At 38.7% G+C, this 20895-nt stretch overlaps 1 protein-coding gene across 1 annotated transcript in view; it reads left to right on the top strand.

Annotated features, from left to right (window-relative positions):
- The first annotated feature begins 10139 nt into the window (after positions 1-10139).
- The window catches only part of LOC148644099 (LIM/homeobox protein Lhx2), a 28742-nt gene continuing 17986 nt past the window's right edge, over positions 10140-20895 (top strand). Inside the window, exons 1-2 of the mRNA XM_088614749.1 lie at positions 10140-10229; positions 10905-11383. The gene's annotated coding sequence lies outside the window, so the exon portion shown is untranslated. The remainder of the gene's footprint in view (positions 10230-10904; positions 11384-20895) is intronic.

Here is a 20895-nt window from a genome sequence, read left to right as displayed (position 1 = left end):
CTGGGATTTTTAATGACCACAGAGAGTCAGGACCTCAGTTTTACATCTCATCTGAAAGAAGGCGCCTTTTTACAACGTAGTGTCCCCCTCATTATACTGGGGCACTAGGACCCACACAGACCGCAGGGTGAGCGCCCCCTACTGGCTCCTCTCATACTTCTTCCAGCAGCAACCTTAGTTTTTCCCAGGAGGTGTCCTATCCAGGTACTGGCCAAGAAATACACAGTCTGGCAGTATGAGCTCCATTGTGCTGCCAGCTGTGAGCTGCAGGGTGATATGGCTGCTGGCAGATAACCACTTGTAACCACTAGCCACCCATTCAGCAGAGCTCACCTATGTCTTTTTCAAGATGGCATGTCTACCTCAAGATAACATGCTTATGAAGCCTGTCCTACACCCCTTTTATAGTGCTAATCCCAAGAAGTGACTTGACTTGTACTTGGCTGTTGTGCTCTGAGCTCTTTCTCAGTGTACTTGCATGAGGTCAGGCTGCTAAGACTGGCGGTGTTGTTGCAGTCAGTTATGTGGTGCTGATGTAAAACAAATGTGTTCCTATTGACTTTTTAGCACCCAAAGTCCCTTTTCCTAAATAAAGCTTTCTTTGGCTCCAAGTGTGTCTGGTTTACTTCCTTTGCCCTGCTCAGAGAGTTAGTGAGGTGTTCCAAATTTTGAACTAAAAATGTGAACACCTGTAAGAGTGAGGTAAAGCAGACAGATATATTATATTTTATGATCTCGGGTAAGAGCTGAGACAGCCTAGTTGAGACTTTCATTTTGCTATGTAAAGGAGTTCAGCGTGAGAATTTCTTTTCTGATTTCTTCCAGCCCCAACTCGCAGAGACTCAGAGTGTGATTGGCTCAGATGACCCCCCTCCCTGCTCTGGTTCTTAATGAGCTTCAATCCAAAACCACGTCCAATGCTGTCGATGAACTACTGTGGATGATATAAAACTAGGTGGGTAAGTCGATCTCTCAATTGGTTGTTAGACTTTTAAATGTCATTTTGTGTTTAGATCAACGTATTTTTATTTTGATCCTCAGCTTGTGCGAATGTATTCATCCATTGTCTAACCTCCTTATCCAATACAGAGTCACTGGGAACCCAGGACCTATCCCAGCAAGCAACTGACACAAGGCAGGATACACCCTGGATGGGACACCAGTCCATCACAGGGCACACACAGACGCACACACACCCGGCCGATTTTCCCAGAAGGCAATTAACCTACCAGCTTGTCTTTGGACTGTGGGAGGAAACAGGAGTACCTGGAGGAAACCGACATAAACAGTGAGAGAACATACAAACTCCACACAGACAGCAGCCCAGGGCTCCTGCACTGTGAGACAGCAGTGCTGACCACTGAGCCACCATACTGCCCACCCACTCACATATACACAGAGAGGCTGAATCTGTTTTCTTAATATACAGATACGCAGCCTTGTGTCATTTAATCAATTTTATGATTTTGCTCATTGCAGGTTTGCTCAGTAATCAACAGCTGTTCCTGTATTAATGTGTATTGGTTTTCATGATGACAATGAATCAATGTATTGACGTTTTAGAAAATGATTTATCAATAGTGAAAAATTAGGCGTCCCCCCAGCTTTAAACACCTGCATTGCCTTTATTAGCTATTAAACATCTTCATGAGAAGAGAACCTATCCAGTAAACAACGAACCACAACCAGCAATGAGGACCACATATCTTCCTTGAACGTCTTGAGTAAAGGCATGCAATTTTAAGGTTTTCCTCTTTCTAAAATTATTCTAATGATTATTAAAATCCTAAATCTATTCTTAATTAAAGATCAGTAAATCATTAAAGAAACAACACAATCCCTGATGGCATCTCCTTAGTTTTTCCCAGGAGGTCTCCCATCCAGGTACTGACTGGACTCAGAGCTGCGATGGGGTGATATCTTATCCCAGGTGCACCCAGCCTTGGGCCCAGGCAGTTGCTCCATCTCTGTGACCCTGAACTCGATAAAAGTGGTGAGAACATGGATGGATCATTTTAAAGAAAAGATCCACCGATAATTTGCATTGTTTTCAATTAGTTTTGAAGTGTTCTGCCTTGTAACATGCAGCTTCTGAAGCTGAAATGTCTAATGAAAAAACTAAGCGGTTTGATTAAGGATGCAAATAAATAAATGCCAGTTAACCAAAAATCCACTGATGTCCCAAGGATAACGTTTCAGAATCCTTGGGTTAAAGGAAAGACAGAGAAAAGTGTATATCACAACAAGATGAAGGAAGGGGTTTAGCTTTGTGAAAAGTCTAGATGTGGCACAAAAATAGCTCAACAACCAACCCCCAGGTGTACCTAATGTATGGTAGTGAACAGGTTATGACCAGGCCAGTATAAGATCGTATTATCTGTAGCCCTGGAACATATGAGGTCAGAAGATCAGAGAGGAAATAAAGGCCAAAGTTTTGCAAACCTCCACAGGTGAAGACACATCTTGGATGTGACTTGACGCTTGATGTGCTGCTACTTCAGACACGTTGGCTGTAGAATTTGTTCATACCATCTATTAAAAAGACACAGCATTTTGCACCAGCTGGAGTTTGTTGAAAGAGCACAATGAAAGTCCAGTAAATACACTGTTGCCGTAGTTACGACAGGAGAAGATGGAGTGATAGGATATTCATTTCATCCCTGGCAGGGGAAAGACAAGAGCAATCCTTCACACTGTTTCAAGGTTTGTAGAATAATAATCTGACAAAACCTGAGATTAACACATCAGAGGTAAGGTCTCAGGTTCATATGGACTCCTGCTTAAGGTAGTGGCTGAGCAGACAGTTTCTAAACGCAGGAGCTGCGAAGAGGAATGTTTCTGAAGTTGTGGTTTGGAACAAGCTAGTAAAAGATCTCTCTGACTGACATCTGTGGACATCTGAGACATCGTTACAGACATCTGTGGTTTTAGATTGGAGAACTAGAGGGGTATCCAACGAGAGTACTGTATTTAGTATGAATTAAACCTGGGTGTCACTATTGTAAAAGTGTGAACGCAGGCCAAGCCAACAACAACTTTGCCAAAAGGAAGCAGAAAGAGCTTCCCAGTTTGGTTTATGGCAGTGATTTTCCTTCCAGTTGAGCACTTGCTTTGTTTACTTACAACTTTAAATACTTTTTAGCACTTTAACAGTTTGAAATTTCAAGTTAGCACTACAAACGCAGGAATACCATAAAGTCTGTAACGGTTGAGTCGCTGAAAGCAGTTCAAATGTTCTAATTATTAGTTGAATAAACTAGCTGAATAAATGTTTCATGTGTGTCATTACGAGGCCAAATAAAAACAAATGACACTGGCACCCCTAGGAAGACAATCGGGAATTACTGATAATAACACATAAACAAACGTACTTCCATATTGATAGTATGAAGAAAAGAAACCCAACATCAGAATGGGGCTTCAGCTGTAGAGAATGGGGCACCTTTCCTGTTATTGCAGAGTGGATTCATGCACAATAATAGGAAAGAGTAAATAATATTACAGTAATAGTACAATAGGAAGTAATTGTGGTGTCCATTTCTATTACATCATTTGGATGGCAAATGTTAAGCTTGGTTTTGCCAAATTGTTCTCTCGATAGAAACTTCTCAAATTCTTGCAGCAATTCTCTGAGGCATAAAGTAGTGTAGCTACTGCAGGCAAATAACAATAATATCACACATAGGCAAGTGCATGTTTTTATAAAGAGTGTGTTGAAAGGTGGCAAAATAATGGTCACTGCACATATTTGTGTGAGAACAAAAGCCTTGCACACTGTAAGTTTGCCCTTTTGACTTTCTGGGCTCCATCTGAGACAAAATACAAACACCGAGGGGATGTGAGAATGGAAAAAAAGCGAAAGCTTCTTTTGGAAGATGGAAGCGATGGGCAAGGGGAGCAATAACCGAAGTTCATGGACTGGGAAGTGGCTGAAATCCGATCTGGACATTCTGGTTAGAACGAGTGAGAGGGGTTGGAGGAACGGGGAGGAGAGAAAGGAGGCTTCCCTGCCCACAATTTACCGCTGCTTTTATTGATAGTTTTGTTTGTTTTCTTGGGATATACGAGTTTCAGTAAAAGACCCACAGTGGTGCGGTAAGCTATTAAAGTCATTACACTGTCTGGAGCAGAGAGGCTGGAAATAGTCTTTGTCTCCTCTATAACTGACTACTGCAGTGATTGCCGAACGCTCCATATACGTTCTGCATAGGATAAAAGGCACACAACTTTTCTTTATAAGATTCTTTCATTGGCCTCTGGTAACTTTTATATTTTGTTTAAAAATTAATTTGCTGATGAGAGAGGTTGCCATTTTCTGCTTTATAATCCATTCTGGAACCTGTTTTCTGAAGACTTATTTTAAAATGACCATGCATAAAATTAATATACAGTACATTCAAATACATGTAAACAAAATTATACACTGAAGTTAAAACGTTTTGGGTTTTTTTTTGCCACAGATGATCTGTAAATAATAGTATGATCACCAAATACTAAAATAGTGCATTATAGTACAATAATATTACATATTATGGCATTTCTAAATAATGTTATTATCTGTTCATTTTGGTATTTGAGTTACACTTTTAATTTTCTACGTCAGAGTTTCCTCTAAATTTTTTTTCATCCAACATTTTTAAGGCATGGTTTGTTTTTATTGCCTTTTTTTCCAGTAGAGCTTTTGCAATTATTACGTCTGTAAAAATTAATGAGCAAAACAGAGTAAAGTGCAAGTTCTTGGGTGAAGTCAGGGTTATTCTATATCTTAGTCTCAGCTTCATGCAGTTTTGGAAAAAGAGGGAGTGATCTCTCCAGAAGCACTATCACACTTAAATAAACAGAAAGGACATTTTTGCAGTTATAGAGAGGTAATATGTAGCAGTAAAGCAGAAAGCTACTACGGCATCAAAAAGTGGTTACAGTGGTTTAATAAATCAATTTAAAACAATATACAGGGAATTAAACACTTCATAAACGTATTTAAAAAGAAAAGAATCCTGCTAAGCAATGTAGTACAATATACAGCAGCAACAGTAGAGGAATAATTAAGGGTTAAGAGTTAAATTATTAAACATTTTTTCCACTCAGGTGTTTAGTGAGGAATAAATTCACTCCCTACCAAGCTGAGCAAAAACAAAGGTTCATACTGAAATAAATAATGTTGGCATACAAAAGGTGGATGTGTTACAGGTATCACAAACACTTATCCTGACCTGTTGTGCATATGGAAACAAGAGATGTTATTCATAGGCTGTCAACAAACACCTTCCAACACCCAGTCATGACAAGAGTAATACCCACTGACTGGAATTTTGCTAAGGTAGCACCCATCCATAAAACCAATAAACGTTGGCAACACAGCCAAACCAAGTAATTATAGACCAATAAATCTGGCTTTTATTACATTTAGGGTTATGGAAACAATGTTTCCATAAATAAAATAGAGGATTGTCTGTATAGCAACAGGATTCTAAGGGAATAATAGTTTGGGATTTGGAAAAGGTAGGTCTTGCTTATGTACCCTACTAGAGGTCACCCAATAGCAGTAATGTAGACTAGAGCAAATGATAAACTCAGCCCTTAGCTTCCAAATCAGCAGGATAGGCAGAATGGCCTGCTCACATTCATAACCTTTGCTTGTGCTCTTGTTTAAAATATCATGTAATGTACAGTAATCGATATTTTTGATTGCATCTTTTGAATTTGGATTTTCCCCAAAAAATCTTTGTTGTTCCTCAAAAGCGACTTTTTTAAGCCCATGCTGAATGCTCCATCCACCCATTTTCTAACCTTTTTATCTGACACAGGGTCACGGGAGGAGTTGGAGCCTATCCCAGCAAGCAACAGGCAGAAAGCAAGATAGACCCTGGATGAGACACACAGGCACAAACACACACACTCATAAAAAAGCCCAGTTCCCCAGAGGCCGATTAACCTTCCAGTATGTTTTTGAACTGTGGCAGGAAAGCTCCATGAACTGGGGGGGGAACATGCAAACTCCATGCAGATAGCACTCCAGACATGAGCCCAGGGCCCACGCGCTGAGGCGGCAAAGCAAACCACAGTCCCATCATGCCACTCTTTAAACATCTCTCGATATAGTGTTACAATGTAGATAATATTTTAGAATAGCATTTATTTAAAAACAATTGAAAAGATATTACTGTACAGATCACCTGACCCAAGCAATTAGCTTGTGTTCTGAATTACATTGGGCTCTGTAACACCCCAAATTTCATTGTATATACTCTAACTGGAGATAGTATAAGATTTGACTGCAATCGTTAGTCAATTCTATCAGTTCAATTTCACATTTGTTCTGTCAATTGATGGTAATTTCTACTCTCCCATTATTATGATGTCACTTATAATGTGCATTTCTATCTTTTAACCAACTATTTACTTTAGCAATATGAAAACAACTACACTACGCACCTGGACAGTTATCTTGGCACTCACCCTAGGCAATCTTGTTAAATGTAGCTGCTTGTACAGCAACAGGGCCAGAGCTAGGGTTATAAAAGTCTTGTGTCCAAACCTGGTGCTCTTTTTTGTTCATTACAAAACTTTGAAAATCAAAATATTTACTTTAATAACCATTTTAGTGTGCAAAAAGTACAAATTCATAATATTGTTTAGAAATGTGTTTTTGTTTATTCAACAATTGAAAAAAAGCTGATACAATCGACCAACACAACAAAGCAGTTTTCAAAACACAGTGGTGTGTTTCCGTAAGACAATACCAAAATGATACTCTTGTTATTAAACTTAGAGCTGGTGCTGTTCCCGTCTTAAAACAGTGTTGCATTCAACACTTTTGTGAGGTTGCATCAGAAAAAAAACCCTGTGTCTGATAGGGCTATTTGGAAAGATACTTTTTAATACCCCACCCTTATAAATTGCTTGCTTCTCACCACCCTCTGTAGCAGCAATTTTCCAATCAGGGGTAAAAAAAAAGCGTGAGGTATGTGCAATTTGTAATCTTAAACAAGTAAAATATTGTTTTAAGAAAGCTTTAGCATGAATTGATTATGAGAAAAAAATACAGATTTGTGCACAATTTAACTTCATATACAGCCTCTCAGCCCATTTAGTTAATAACCACTTACTCGTTCTTGACTGTCTCTGAAGGACTGCAGTGTACAAGGCGATATTAATGAGCGACCTCACAATGACAGATTCATTATTTGCATTCAGTTGCTTCGAGTCAAAACAGATTAGTTACACTTAAGGCAATGGAGATTTAATGATTTTATTGTTTAAGTTCAATTTATTTTGATTAACATCTCTCTGTTTTCAACTGCATGTGCAAATAAACCTATTGTATTGAGTTCTCGCCACTCTGTTTAAATTAAGACAAATAAATGAAGGATAATGACTCCGGTAAGAGTTTGTGATTTGTGGGCTTTGGAGATGTGATTCTGTTATATAATTTTCACTGAGCGAATCCGCTGCTGTCGAACGCTACTACTGCTATTAATATTATTTTTTATCTCTGCAATGTTATTTTGATTATTTGAATCTATTCAGCTCTATGCGTTTCGTAGTTGAAATTCAGTCAATGCATAAAGTATAAATAAAATCGCTGTTGTCTTTATATCAATAAAATAATTCCAGAAAAGTAAACTCTGCGTATTCCCTCAGTGTTGTTAAATAAAAATAACGCATTTATTGAGAATATTTTCAAAAGAGCGAAGTTGCTATTGCCTGTCGATGTGTATATTTAGACTATTTAAACGGATATATTGTATTTAGGTAAAACTTTTCCAAAAGGCTTTTCTAGGCGCTGCTCTTAAAATGTAATCAGGCATTTTAAATTTTTTATGTGATGAAGTAATTTTGAAATATGATTACTTCCACAATATATGTTGAAAAAACGAATTACACCTTCCCCTCCTCAGAATTTATTTTAATTCCGGATCACATTATTGGCTGAAACTGAATAAAACAGCTTTGTACGTTGCAAACGCTATGGGAATTATTCTATTTTATGCATTCAGTTACCTCAAACACGAATACGTTACCTAGAGCTTGAAATGTTTCCGTATACGGAGTCCTAAAAGGACTACGCACTACACTGACGTATTAATAGATGTATTAGAAACAACAGAAATAATCAGAAGTAGAACATCAAAGTTAGACTAAGAAAATAAAACCGAACTGTGGAAACCTATTCATGCTAGCTTTACACCAGGCAGAGAGGTGAACATAGAAATCCCCACGTCTTTTTTCTCTCCGTGATAAAATGGCTTTCTGTAGGTTATGTTACATCCAATTGTAACAAATACAACTGTGATAGGAAATAATTCAACCTACAGAGCGCTTGTTTTGCACACTTTGTTTAAAGAGGGATAAACACGTTCGTAAATATATCAAATGTTTAGCCAAACTGACTTTTGATTTAGTAACAGCAAATGTTCTCGTTCCTGTGTCTGTAGAACCTTATACCTTCATTTTTACTAATATTGATACAAATAATGATACAAATAAACATCTGGATTCATTGACTCCTAGTGTATTCATACATCGCTGGTCGGTAATTCATTCACACTTGAATGATTATTTTACAATTATAAAACATTGTTTGGACTTCCTCTCGCACACAATTTATATATATATATGTTCTTGATTTCATGCTTCAACTGCTACATACTGTATCATCTTACCATTTAATGTACGTTTATGTTACTCCCAATTAAAAAGTTTTCATAGACAAAAGTGCTACAGATATAGTAGTGTTTTTCTATATAAATATAAAACATGTATACTATAAACAAGGTGCAAATCATTGTTTTCGACACATTGTGTTCTGACGGATCTCTTCATAGGGAGAGGGGGGTATTAGTTATCGGCGAATCAACTTTAAAATGTGTTTCTAGCGGACAAACAAGACAAGAAGATTTCATTTAAAGTCTATGGTGATCTTAAGAATCCAGCATAAAAAGTGTTTTGAATTCAGCGGTTTTGTGGAAAATCCGCATCTAAAAAGTCTTGTAAACTATTTGCTCCAGTTCCTTGCAAAACGGTCGGGACTGAAGTGTAATCTATAAAAAAACAAATTATGCATTTAAGGCAGCGTTTTATACAAAGATATTTAACCAGTGTTGTGTTAATAACATTTAAAAAGTGTATTCCACTTGGACACAGCACTTTATTGTGCAGCCAAAGGTAAAATAAAAAAATACTTTACTGCATTAATGTCACACGTCACAATAACTTCGTAACTTGGAAAACAGTATAATGTAAAATATGTCAAATGCATTATATTTTTAAGGTGTACTATCTCCAATCCCTTTAGAAATGTGGTAAATAAATATGATTTTTTACAGACATAGTCAAGGTAACTTCAATTTTTCAAGGTCGAGTTGATCAAAACCACCTTTTCACCAGCACCTTTTCAAAATATATTTCAGATAAGCAACATTAGTCTAGATGTTTATTATTTAAGATAAAGCTTTTAAAAATGCGAATTGTAAACAGAATAGAAAGGGCAAATTCGTCCATTTTTAATAAACAAAAGGGGTTGTCGTGCTAATATCGTTTACATGGAAGACTGCGTCTTTTGGTGAAACTTTGTTTTATGCCTGCAGTGTTTTTTGTTCATGTATCTCATATTGAAAGCTGCCTTTTTATGAGGAAAACACACTGTTAAGTAGAACTGCGATTCAATAATGGGGTCCAGTGGTACGGCGATAAAGATCCTAATAAAAGCCATTTGTTAAGAGAAAAAAAGCAGACGGGAATACACCCCCCTCGCTTTTAAAAAAAAAAAATGAAGTGAGTGATGTGGAAGTAGTTATCCATTTCCGTTCCAACACTTCATCGGAAGGATTTGATTTCCAGAGCTTCCAAAATGTAGGTAAAGGGCATTGAACTTATTAGCAGGTTAGAGCTGGACCTGGTGCACAATAGCCGGGCACTGAGTTAACACTTTTAATGAACTGCAGCAGGGCTTCCTGTAGAAAGCAGACACCAGCATAAGTTGTGTTCATTTTAATGATAACGTTCGATCATTTTGTGAATTGATCGAATAATAGTCTGCACACCCGGAAAATGCGATACAGGGGTATATCACACGCACACGCCGGCGTGTTAAAATGAGCACGTCGTCATGCGTTACACGTGATAATAAAAGTAACCTAAAGACCGTGCGCTCTGCAGCACAGCCGTGCGTGTTCACCGTGAAACTTTCATTTTAACTCTTGCTAGTAACGCAGTGCTACAGCAAAGTAAGATTAAGCGCTAACAAAGCCTCTGTTGTTCTTTATACGACCGTGGGCATTTCCCCGCAACCTGCCGAATGCAACCTGCTCGGAAACTGTTATTATAAGATACTGGTACCACACAGAGAGAGACGTGGTTAGGGAACACACCATTGCACATGTATTTTATGTCAGCGTGTGTAAACGCGATAGCCATCTTAAACAAACGTGTGTTTATTTTGCGCGGCTACATGGTCACATTGGAGAAACCGCAGAGAACATTACACTGCTCGCTCCTCGTTTGGAGGCAAACGGGAGGACTGTGATAACAGACGCAATGTTCAGTTGTATTTTTCTATTTATGCAACTTCAGAGGGATGAATTAACGGTAGCCGAACTATACCCGTCTGAAAGAAACTGGAAGTCTGTTAAGTTTCTTAAGTGCCGTGGAAAAAAAAAAACCCGTTACTGAATCTGTCGAGTAATGTAATTGATTGAAAATGTTTCGTTCATGATATTTGCAGTCTGCACCCACCTTAATTTGCTGAATGACAACTATTTAGCATCTCCCGGGTCTAGGAAATGTTCATTAAGCCTGCAGAAGGGTAGGGAGAAACGAGCGTCGCTGCACCGAGAAACGAAATCGCGGCCATCGCAATAAGATCAAGAAAAACTGTGTTTTTTTTTCTTTTTTCTCTTCAGATAAGAGGTAAACGACCGACTCAGTGGAATTGTAAACCCTTCGCTGGTTTTGACTGCATCTCGGGAAGCAACAGCGAGGCTGCTGTACGTGTATGGAATGAGCTCCACATCCCGACGAAAGAAATCGAGTGGAGCATCTGATCGGGGGTCTGATCAGGGCTTGATAGAACTGTCACGGAGGGGTATTCTAACACTTCAGACAAAACGAGTACGATTTCCCGGTGCTAAGGTACCAGATGTATTAAGCATTGAAATACCGTTATTGGCTCTGACTAACCACCCAAAAGGATCAGAGAAGGCGTTATAAACCCGGCTATTGTTTAAAAAAAGGGGCAAAAAGTGGATAACATCTTAGCTGTCGATATGCATCTGACTTTTTTTTGCCTAAAAGTATAAAACAAGGTGTATTTTGTGTAATCACCGGAAAGAGAAGAAAATCGTATTATGCAAAAGGGAGCAGTAGCAACTGGCAAGCAAAGGTAAGATGCCATTTATCTACAGGTGTTATATTTTAGGAGACAACTGCAAATGTATTTGAGTGTGAAGATTTAGCGCCAGTGATTAATTTCTGCTTGGATGAACCCTGCAATATCATATTTCATACACGCCTGCAGACATCCCCTGCACAGTGATGTTTAATGTATAAGCCAACACGATTCCAGACAGAAGATGTAGATAATAAATATGCATTTATTCAATTAAGGGTATTACACAGGTTTTCATTTGCATAAGGATTTAGGATCTTATTAAGGTTTTTCATGTTTGGTGATGTAAAACCCCAGTAAGAGCCTGAGTCCTTTTTTTTTGTGCGGTATTATATTTTTAAGCCAAGATATAGATTTTTACAACATACGGGCCACTCGCATAAATCCGTTATAAGATATAAATAATTGAAAAGCGTCGTGCCGTGAAGTAGAAACTTGCAATAATACCCCTTTAAAGAACAGAAAAACAGATGAAACGTCGTGTTTCATCTGTGTGATGTAAAAACTGTCCAGTTGGAAAGTGTTAAAACAAATTCATGACGAGACACGATTTTTGGAAGAGTGCTCGCATTGTTCCAATACTGAGTTTCTCAACGTGCAGTATTAGTGTTGTATTTAATTGTTCTTTTCTCCCTGAGACGTTTCTGTGCGTTTTGAAAATGTGTTTAACAAAAGAAAGGGGAGTTAGGGAATCTTAAAATTCTACGTTAATATCCAGATTGCAGGCAACGTGCGAGGTAACCTCAGGACCTCCGTTCTTTCAGATACAAAAGCATTTAGATCGCTTTAGATCGGTTAATCCGAGTCGCGGCTGGGGTCTCCTTTCATCTGATTTTTTTTTTGACTCCACTGTGGGTTTTGTTCAGTTTTTTTTTCTCTTCGCCTGATTGACTATCCAATGGATGCTAATTATCCAAATGTCGCTTCTGTTCCCTGACTTATTTGCTGTACAGACAACTGCCAGGCAGCCTCTGCTCATGTATCATATTACACCTCACGAAACGGTAGGAATGACAAGGAAAGGTATTTTAATTACTGCACGTTAATATATCGAGAGGATTGGCAAAATCATTAACCATTTACAATACTTAAAAATTATTACCTCATCCTATTAGTCCTCTACGCTGCTACATAGCTGTATTGAAAATGCTTTTTGCATTAGATATTTCTCATCGAAATAATTTAAAAACGATGAAGAACAACAATTAACTAAATGTATATAAATTAAACACCAATAATATTTCGTTGAAGCCCATTGTATCTGCTGCAGTTTAATCACAGACTTCTTAATGGTTAATTTATCAAAGTGGACGCCATAAAGAATTTAGATAAATATTTAGTTTATAAATATTTGGGTTTCCAATTTCCAGTTAGTAAACGTGCGCTTCATTTCAAAGGCAATTTTATCTGTTCGGAAACATGTGGTGTTTCACTTCTCTGCTTTATTAGCCTAATAAAGTTTGTTTATTTGTAATGAAGGGTCATCACAAATGAACGGTGTATATGCGAATCTGGAAGTTAAATAATATTCAACTGAAAGCCAGAAGTGCGCATTTTTACAATCATAGCGTACCCTTACCTAAACAAACGCTGTGACAGTACCTACAGTATAATAGTCATTAAACTCTTTACATCAAGTTATTGAATGGGGACACGTACACATAGAATTCCCTCTAGACTACTTCAGAAAAACAAACTCACTCACACACCTTTTCATAGTATGGTACACTTACAATAAAAAATATTCCTGTATATTTTACAAATGTTTGCCTACATGCGCAACAACTACTTTACAGAGTCTAATAGGATTTTTTTTGTGTGTGTGTGTCTAGACAAGAAATAGTTTATGTAATCTGTAATCCTAACGTGGCATCATACTTCGATTTAAAGAAATTGACTCATTTTACATAACATTTTTTTTATTTGAAAGTGAAATATACATATTACTGCGATTGAAAAATTCATTGAAAATAAAGAATTTTCTAAATAAGTATGAACAACAATGTTGGCAAACAGGAAGTAGAGAACAACCAATGTCTAGTCATATGATTAACATATGGTTCCTCGCGGTTTTTATTTGCTTAGTAATAAAGCAACAAACACGCTCTCCTTTTAATAGCAAAGTTATGTGAGCTTTTAAAACAGGAACAGAACGGGCGCTACTACAGTATGTGTAGTATTCACTACTGCAACGCAAGCCTCACTTAAAAAATCATCGCCTTTCACATAATGTTGCGCTACGGTTTTGACCTACTGTAAATCGTCAAAAAAGAACCTTAATAACGCATGTTTGCTAAGTTCTGGAAGAGGTACAGGCCCGCAGAAGTCTGTAGTCTGGCCTCCGCAGACAGTCATACCACAAACAGGAGGTTCACAAGAACAGCTGGAAAGGAACACATAGCTGGCCCGGGCAAGGTGATTAAATGACACTATCACAGTATTCTCCAGCCATTTTCCTCCCGACTCGTATCTTATATTGATTGGCTCGGGCAGAAGCCGGGGGGAGATCTCTCGCTGTCTGCTGTTAACAGGGTGATTGTGCAATTGAAGGAAAAGGTTAAAAAAAAAAAGACGGTTAAGTGTGGCGCCCTTGCTCGCCCAAAGGCAAACGAGATAAACACATCACGCCACGAAGGGGAGGGTAGGATCCGAGTCCAGCCTGTGGCAGGGTATGGACAGGTGTACAGGCAACCTTCTTATTTGCGGGCTGTCTCTGCATCCCAGCAAGGCCAGCAGACTCGCATCCCTGTCCCACAGGCCCTTATTGACGGCAGTGGTCAATCCACGGCCGCCACACCCTTCGTGTCCTTTGGAAACCAACGCAATGTAAACCACAGGGCAGTATGGGCGTACCCTGGTCCGGCAGAAAATCTTTCATTATGTAATTCGATGATGATGATGAGGAGGAGGATGACAACGTATACTACGTTTGTCATGGCGTGGAGTGCGATTTGAGAATCGCCCAGTCCATTAGCCCTCCTGCTTCGACACCCTCACCCCACCCCACCCCGCCGCCGCCTCCGCCTCGGGCAATACGTCCATTTCCGGCGACTTTACAAATTCTTGACCCTGGAAAGGGTCAAAGTCCTGGTACGGGGGTCAAGTGTGCATTTAACATCGCGCAAAAACGAACTATGCCGCTACCTTCCAGGAGGTATTGTGGTATCTGAAAGTATTCACCCTACACACGATATGGAACAATATGGACCCTACACGATATGTTTTAAACCTGCGGTTCTCTATGGGCATATTATGCTATATGCACATGAGCGTACCACTTGTATTATCCCCAGCCTGCAGACAAATTAAGAGTCATTTCAATTAAACATCTTATTTGAAAATAGAATGTACGCGGGCCTGTTTGTTTAGGACCTCTTCCTCAGCTCCATGAAAACATCTCCATCCTCTCTTTTCCAAACTTTGTCAACAGGAGGTAAAAGTTATAGAAGTTAGTTCGACCTTTTTTGGCGGACTGGGCGATCTTAGCATTTTAAAAGTCTATTAAGGGGTTAATAAGAGCAAGACTGAAGAGTGGACAGTTCTGAACTCGGAAGTTCATCCAGATATTGTCCAATATTGTCTATTTATGTAAGAAAGATACATACTCGTTGTTTCAATTTTTGCACAAGTAATAAAAAATCTCAGAATCCTCAAAGTAAAAAAAAATATTATGATATCTTATCTAGAACAATGGATGGAAAAGAATACGAAAGAAAAATATTTGACAGAGTATCTGAATTATTGTAATATTTCTTTGCAAAATTATGACAGGAATTATGACTGAAATTCCTACAGAATAAAGAGATCAAGCGTCTTCAAAAACACCAAAAAAGACCGTTAATTCACATTTATATTTTTAAACATGGGTTACAACCCAAAACCTAGTTTATATATTTTCTATATACTGTATTCATGTTACTGTTTGTTTATAAAATGTTGTTCACACGGTGCAGTAAGTTTGTTATTTTTTATAAGTGTAAATCGTTGGTTTTAAACATGAAAAACCGTGTTTTTATCTTATCGGATAAATTCAAATTTCCCCCTTTACAATTTAAGAAGATTCAACAGTTTACTTTTACAAGTCTGACTTTGGGCAGGTTTTTAGTTTATGGACTGGCATAATGAGTGGACGATATCAAGTACTACCTTTTGGCTCTGTTTATTTAGAAAGCTACAGGTCACTCAGAAAAAGAGCTGAAATATTTTTTGGCAGTCACCTAAGAGAGGTAAACGCCATAATCCGTGAGCACAAGTCTCACGTGCTTCAGGGATCGCTAATGAAATTTCAGCTAATTGCTACTTGAGTTAATGTACAAAGACTGTGGCCTTAGTTACGTTAGCAAGAAGGTTGGTCCTGTTTTTTTTTAAGAGGCACTTTGCCTTTTAAAGCGAACTGAAAATAAATCCCCTAGTCTATCTCGTCCCCAAGCAGATTGCATTACATACTGTACATCAGGTTCGGGTGTTCAAACGAGGGTTAATTTATTGTGGACCAAGAAGAAACAGCTTTTTAACTCGGTTTTCTACGCAGGTGGCGTGTTCATATTTAGTAGCCTGCATGCAAACGAGAGCGTTATATTGTGCTGTATGTATCTAACAGGAAGAGGAGGAAACACAAAACGGGTGACCGGGTTGAAATAGGTCGTAATTATAGAATGACAAATCTATTTACCGAAGAAAAGGGGCATATGTAATTTATTTGTGATCCCATGAAAACCGGGAAGCTCGCCACGCTGTAATAGCTGTGTTTGGCCTTAAACTCTCTTTCATAAAAAGTGAAGGTTGCGTTCTGAGAGGAAGCCATATGACGCCTCGAAGCTTTCTATGATATTCGGGAAACCTGTAAGGCGGGTGCAGTACCTGCAAGACGCAGCTTCGTTGTTGTGCATTTGTGTTTCCCGGTCGTCTATGCTTTGAGGTTCCGCTATGCCTCTAAGGAAACTCCACTTATAGTTCTGTGAAAGAAAACAGAGATGCTGTTATGGGCTGTGAGCGACAAATAGACGATCACGTCACAGATTTCCTCGTGTCTCCAGAAACGCTAATAAAGGATTGAAACAGGTTAACTATCACTTCTGGTTCAAAGCCCATTCTGAACATCCTTAAAATGGTATTTAATGGAAGATCACACATGTTTTATGTTTATATTATAGGATTATACGCTTCTAAAGTAAAAAAAAAACACTCCTTCTAGACATCCTTCTGATTAACTCCCTATTCCCCTTCCCCCATCAGCTGAGCTCATTTAATAAGACCAATAAAATTGTTCACCATAGCTTGGCATTAGTCCCCTCACTAAAAACAATGTGCAATAAATGGTGAATATTTGAGAGTTTGGGGATACGGGCTTTTTTTTATATATACGGGCTACAGAAAGTGGACACCTCGAATTTAAAGGAGAAGAAATGATCAATTCTTTTTCAGCCACACACTTCCTAGGACAGGTCTGCGTTTTACGCTTCCGTTCTTCTTTCGAAAAGATCTTGCTGCCAGAAACTCCCCTTTCGAGAGAGAGAAAAAAGAAGAGACGAGCAACATTCCTTGGTCTGATAAATCAAATCAAAGCATTATGTTCGATGTTTAATGAAGGCAGCTAGCTCCTCTTGTAAGCTCCAATTTCGCCTTTTTTATCTCTCTTTTTTCCTAGGAAAGTCTCCTGTGGTTAATCATAGGTTGTACTGGAGCTAATACCCCACTTCCTATTGAGATCAGAGTGCTAATTAAGTACGTTTTAAGCATACGGATTGATAAACAACGAGCATAGCTGCAGTATTGGACACAGTAAGACAAAGGTGTAAGGCATGTATACATTTCCGGCTTTTCTGCTAAAATAATGTGGAAATGTAAAGATGTTCGCTTCTCACTTTGAAGAATATGACCTGATATCTTGATGACTTTCACATTCGCACCTTTTACCTCAAACATAGCAAACACAAAAGTTGAAACAGTGTCCAACTTGTCCAGGAATATCAGGCGAAAGCCGATCAGCGAACCTTGTTACTTCTGTGAACTGCGCTAACCTTTACAGTCATGTGGTTCGACCGAAATCTACATTTGAAAACAATTTGGTTCTGTTTTTTTTTTTGTTTTCTTTGGAAACTCGTTTGGACGCCCATCAGCGAAGAGTGAAAAATATTTCAATAGATGAGGAAACCCTTCGTACAAAACACGTTGAATCCCCCCGATGGTCTTTAAACATTTAGGACTGACAACACTGACAGGGCTTTTATTATGAATGAAGTAAAAACACGTATTTAATAGCGTCGGTTTGCAGGTGCCCTTTAAAGATGTCAAAAACAATTCGAGGAAACAAATACTTAAAGAGCGTTTTTTACTGTACATAGCCCATTGATCGATGTTAGAAGCACGTATGCCCGAATTCATTGTTCTAGAGCGACTGAAAATTTGCAAAGATACATTTATTTTAAACAAGCAGATACATTAATGGAAACTTCTGCCAAGCACTGTACATCTTAAGTTTGGGGCAAACTATGTTAAACCACGCTGAATACTATTCGTAAGTTAGATATTATATGGGTAACAAGGTATCGTCGGTCCATGTGTTCTGATACATAATACAGCTATTGAGACAAAAATATGATATTTTCTCCAAGTAACTGGGGCAGTTAGAATTCACAGTAGTATTCTTCAACAGCGTGACATGACAATTCAAAACACGCTGTCTGCCAATAGTATTTAACAGTTAAAATGTGTTGTCTAAATTGACGCATCTTGAGCTCCTATATTATTAAAGTTGGCTTATGTATCTACATCCATCTGTCAACATAAACACACATGACTCTCGGCTGAAATCATTAAGACAAGTTTGAAAGACAATATGCAGATTTATTTCTTGAAATGTACTACAGGCTCAATGAAAATGTGTGTCCTGCGCTTTACTGGGGGAGATAAGGAATAATACTACGCAGATCAATAGGAGGCACAGTTCCAAGCAGTTTTAACAACGACACATTGCACTGAAGTGGTTCGTGATTTCAGTTTCATGTAATTTACCGTATATTTCTTGCATGTTAAACTGTGAAATCTTAAAAGCTCAGTTCAGTCATTTGCTATGTCTGGGAGCAGATGGGCCGCCCAGGTAGGAAACTGCACTCACGGATCTACCCACATGAACAAGACGAATCCCAGATAACTGCAAGCGGCACGGTGTGTTTTGCAGCGAAATTGTTTTTTTCTGCGTATTTTCAAATTTATTAACACCAGTTAGTATTACTTTCTGAATGGGGGGTTTTCAGTTCACACGGGTGACGACGTTAGTCAATACAATGATTGTACAGCGAGGTACGGTTTTTCCCATTTTAGCGAAGCCACACAATTTAGAGTAACTGGAGTCTTCAGAAGTATCGTTATAGCCGGACAAGAAGTAGATATTTAATTTCTCCGCTTGTTATTGATGGAATTGATTGAGGTGGAGAATAGTTCAGTAAAAATTGGGTAAAGTATCTCAGACACATCGAGACTTGCATATTGAAGTGCTGGAAGCGTCTTGATCCTTCACATTATTAGGCACATTCTACACAATAGCCCTCTCTTTACAACGTAATTTGTAATATTTGAGTTTATGTTCAACATTATAATTGTTTCTTGTAATGTTTTATGTAACTCTGGTGTGGACTGACCTTTGCCAGAGCAATAAAAATGATTAATTACGAGATGCCAATCATAGTCTGTGAAGACCGGCCTCGGAGACACAACCTGCTCTGCTTAACAGAAGTCGTCTTAACAAGACACGTAATACACATTAACAATCCTGCTCAGAAAAAAAAGAAGTCTCATTTTATCTGTGTATAAGTCCGGGGAATGTGTGAGTTACACACAACTGAATCTTTAGTATTTGGTGAGATTTAACAGAGTATCTTTGACATGTTTTTTTATCCCTGTGTTTAAAATATACAGATCCTTACGTGTCACGAAAAGAGAAATACTGTGTGGGTCTACATCTCAGCAGTGTGCACATAACTGTTTACATATGGCGGAAAATGGGTGTGATGGTATTTAGCCACACCCAATCTGACTAAATCATAGGCAAGGAAAAAAATGAGGAAAGAAAATATGTGTATGGACTCGACAGGCACGTATAAGGCTTTTCTAGCCTTGCAAGGGGTGAATTGTCAGTCGGGAGAAATCTATAGCGAAACTACGGTCCGTACAATTATGTGGTCATTAAAAAATTAAATACGCGCAGTGTAGTTACAGAGTAACTGGTCACAAATGAGAAAAACGCTGAAAACTGATATTCAACCAAGGTGATTTCTAGAACAAACATAGACTTAGGGGGACATTGGATAGAGATGGTTAGCTAGCAGGGATACAGGGAGCGAATTTTGTGCTGTCTGATGTGAAACCGTTTATGGATAGGAGATAATCTAATGTAATGGTTGATGACACAACAAACAAAATGACAAAAATGACGAAAAGTCTCCGAAAAGAACGGTGTAGGTCAAACAGCACAAAGAGAAAGCTCCTGGCAATCGGTATTCTTTAGTGTGGTCACACTGACAGATATAGTTGCATGGACAGAACCAGATAAAAGCCCCAGCTAGTAGCTGAAACGCTTTAGACACACTTTTATGGTATAAGGCGCAAAGGGGCACATTTTTCCGTTGCGAGTTGATTTAAACAAAAGAACAGGCAGCTCAGGTTGCACCAAGGGGTCTTGGCTCTGTCACTGAGAAAGCACACGCAAATTCACCTATTTCTATAGGCACCTTACGTACGTCTGATCGCCTGCCTACCTAACGTCTATCAATAACAAATATGTTACAAATAGTTGCTCAAAAGTCATATTTAAAGACAGTGCAATGCGCATTCGCTTCCGTGCACAATCTGACACAAATTACTGTCAAACTAAAAATAAGTGGGGATCCTTCATCAAGCATTCGCCCCAATACACAATGCGTGTGTATTCGCAGATGCTCAAGATACATTCTGTACACAGAGATAGGAAAATACAAAGAAGTGTTTTCTGATGTTCGGCGTGGAGGGCAGAGGGAAAAGTAAAACAGCCCACTTATTATAGACAGACAGACGGATAGATGGAAAGACACACACGGAGATAAAAGGGTAGACAAACCAACCTATACACACACACAGACCGCCCGATAGATGGATATAACGTTACGCTCAATGTGTATGAATTGCGTGGATTAATCTCAAAGTATTCAGTGCATCCCGAGTGCTGATTTCGTCATCGAGGTGATCACAGCCCGAATTCCCTTGATAAAAAAAAAAGGCGTTGTGTTCTTTTGTTAGGATTTAGTCACGGTTGTTGACTCGAAGCTGGTCCTATATTGTGTGTCTGATCTGGTTGTCTGGTAAGAAGCAGATGGTGTTAGAGACGATGACGTCGCTAAAAGGTGGGTGAAGCAACTCAAGACCTGTGATTTGTTCACCTGTCACATTTTCTTCATCTAGACGTACAAAATCAGTTCGTATGCGAGCTGCCACTGAATAGCAGGGTGACACCAACCATCTATATATATGAG

The sequence above is a fragment of the Lepisosteus platostomus genome, chromosome 21 (assembly GCF_059453375.1).
Source record: "Lepisosteus platostomus isolate fLepPlt1 chromosome 21, fLepPlt1.hap1, whole genome shotgun sequence".
Classification (NCBI taxonomy): Eukaryota; Metazoa; Chordata; class Actinopteri; order Semionotiformes; family Lepisosteidae; genus Lepisosteus; species Lepisosteus platostomus.
Note: the sequence above shows the minus strand (reverse complement) of the source record. Positions and strands in the feature narration are given on the sequence as shown.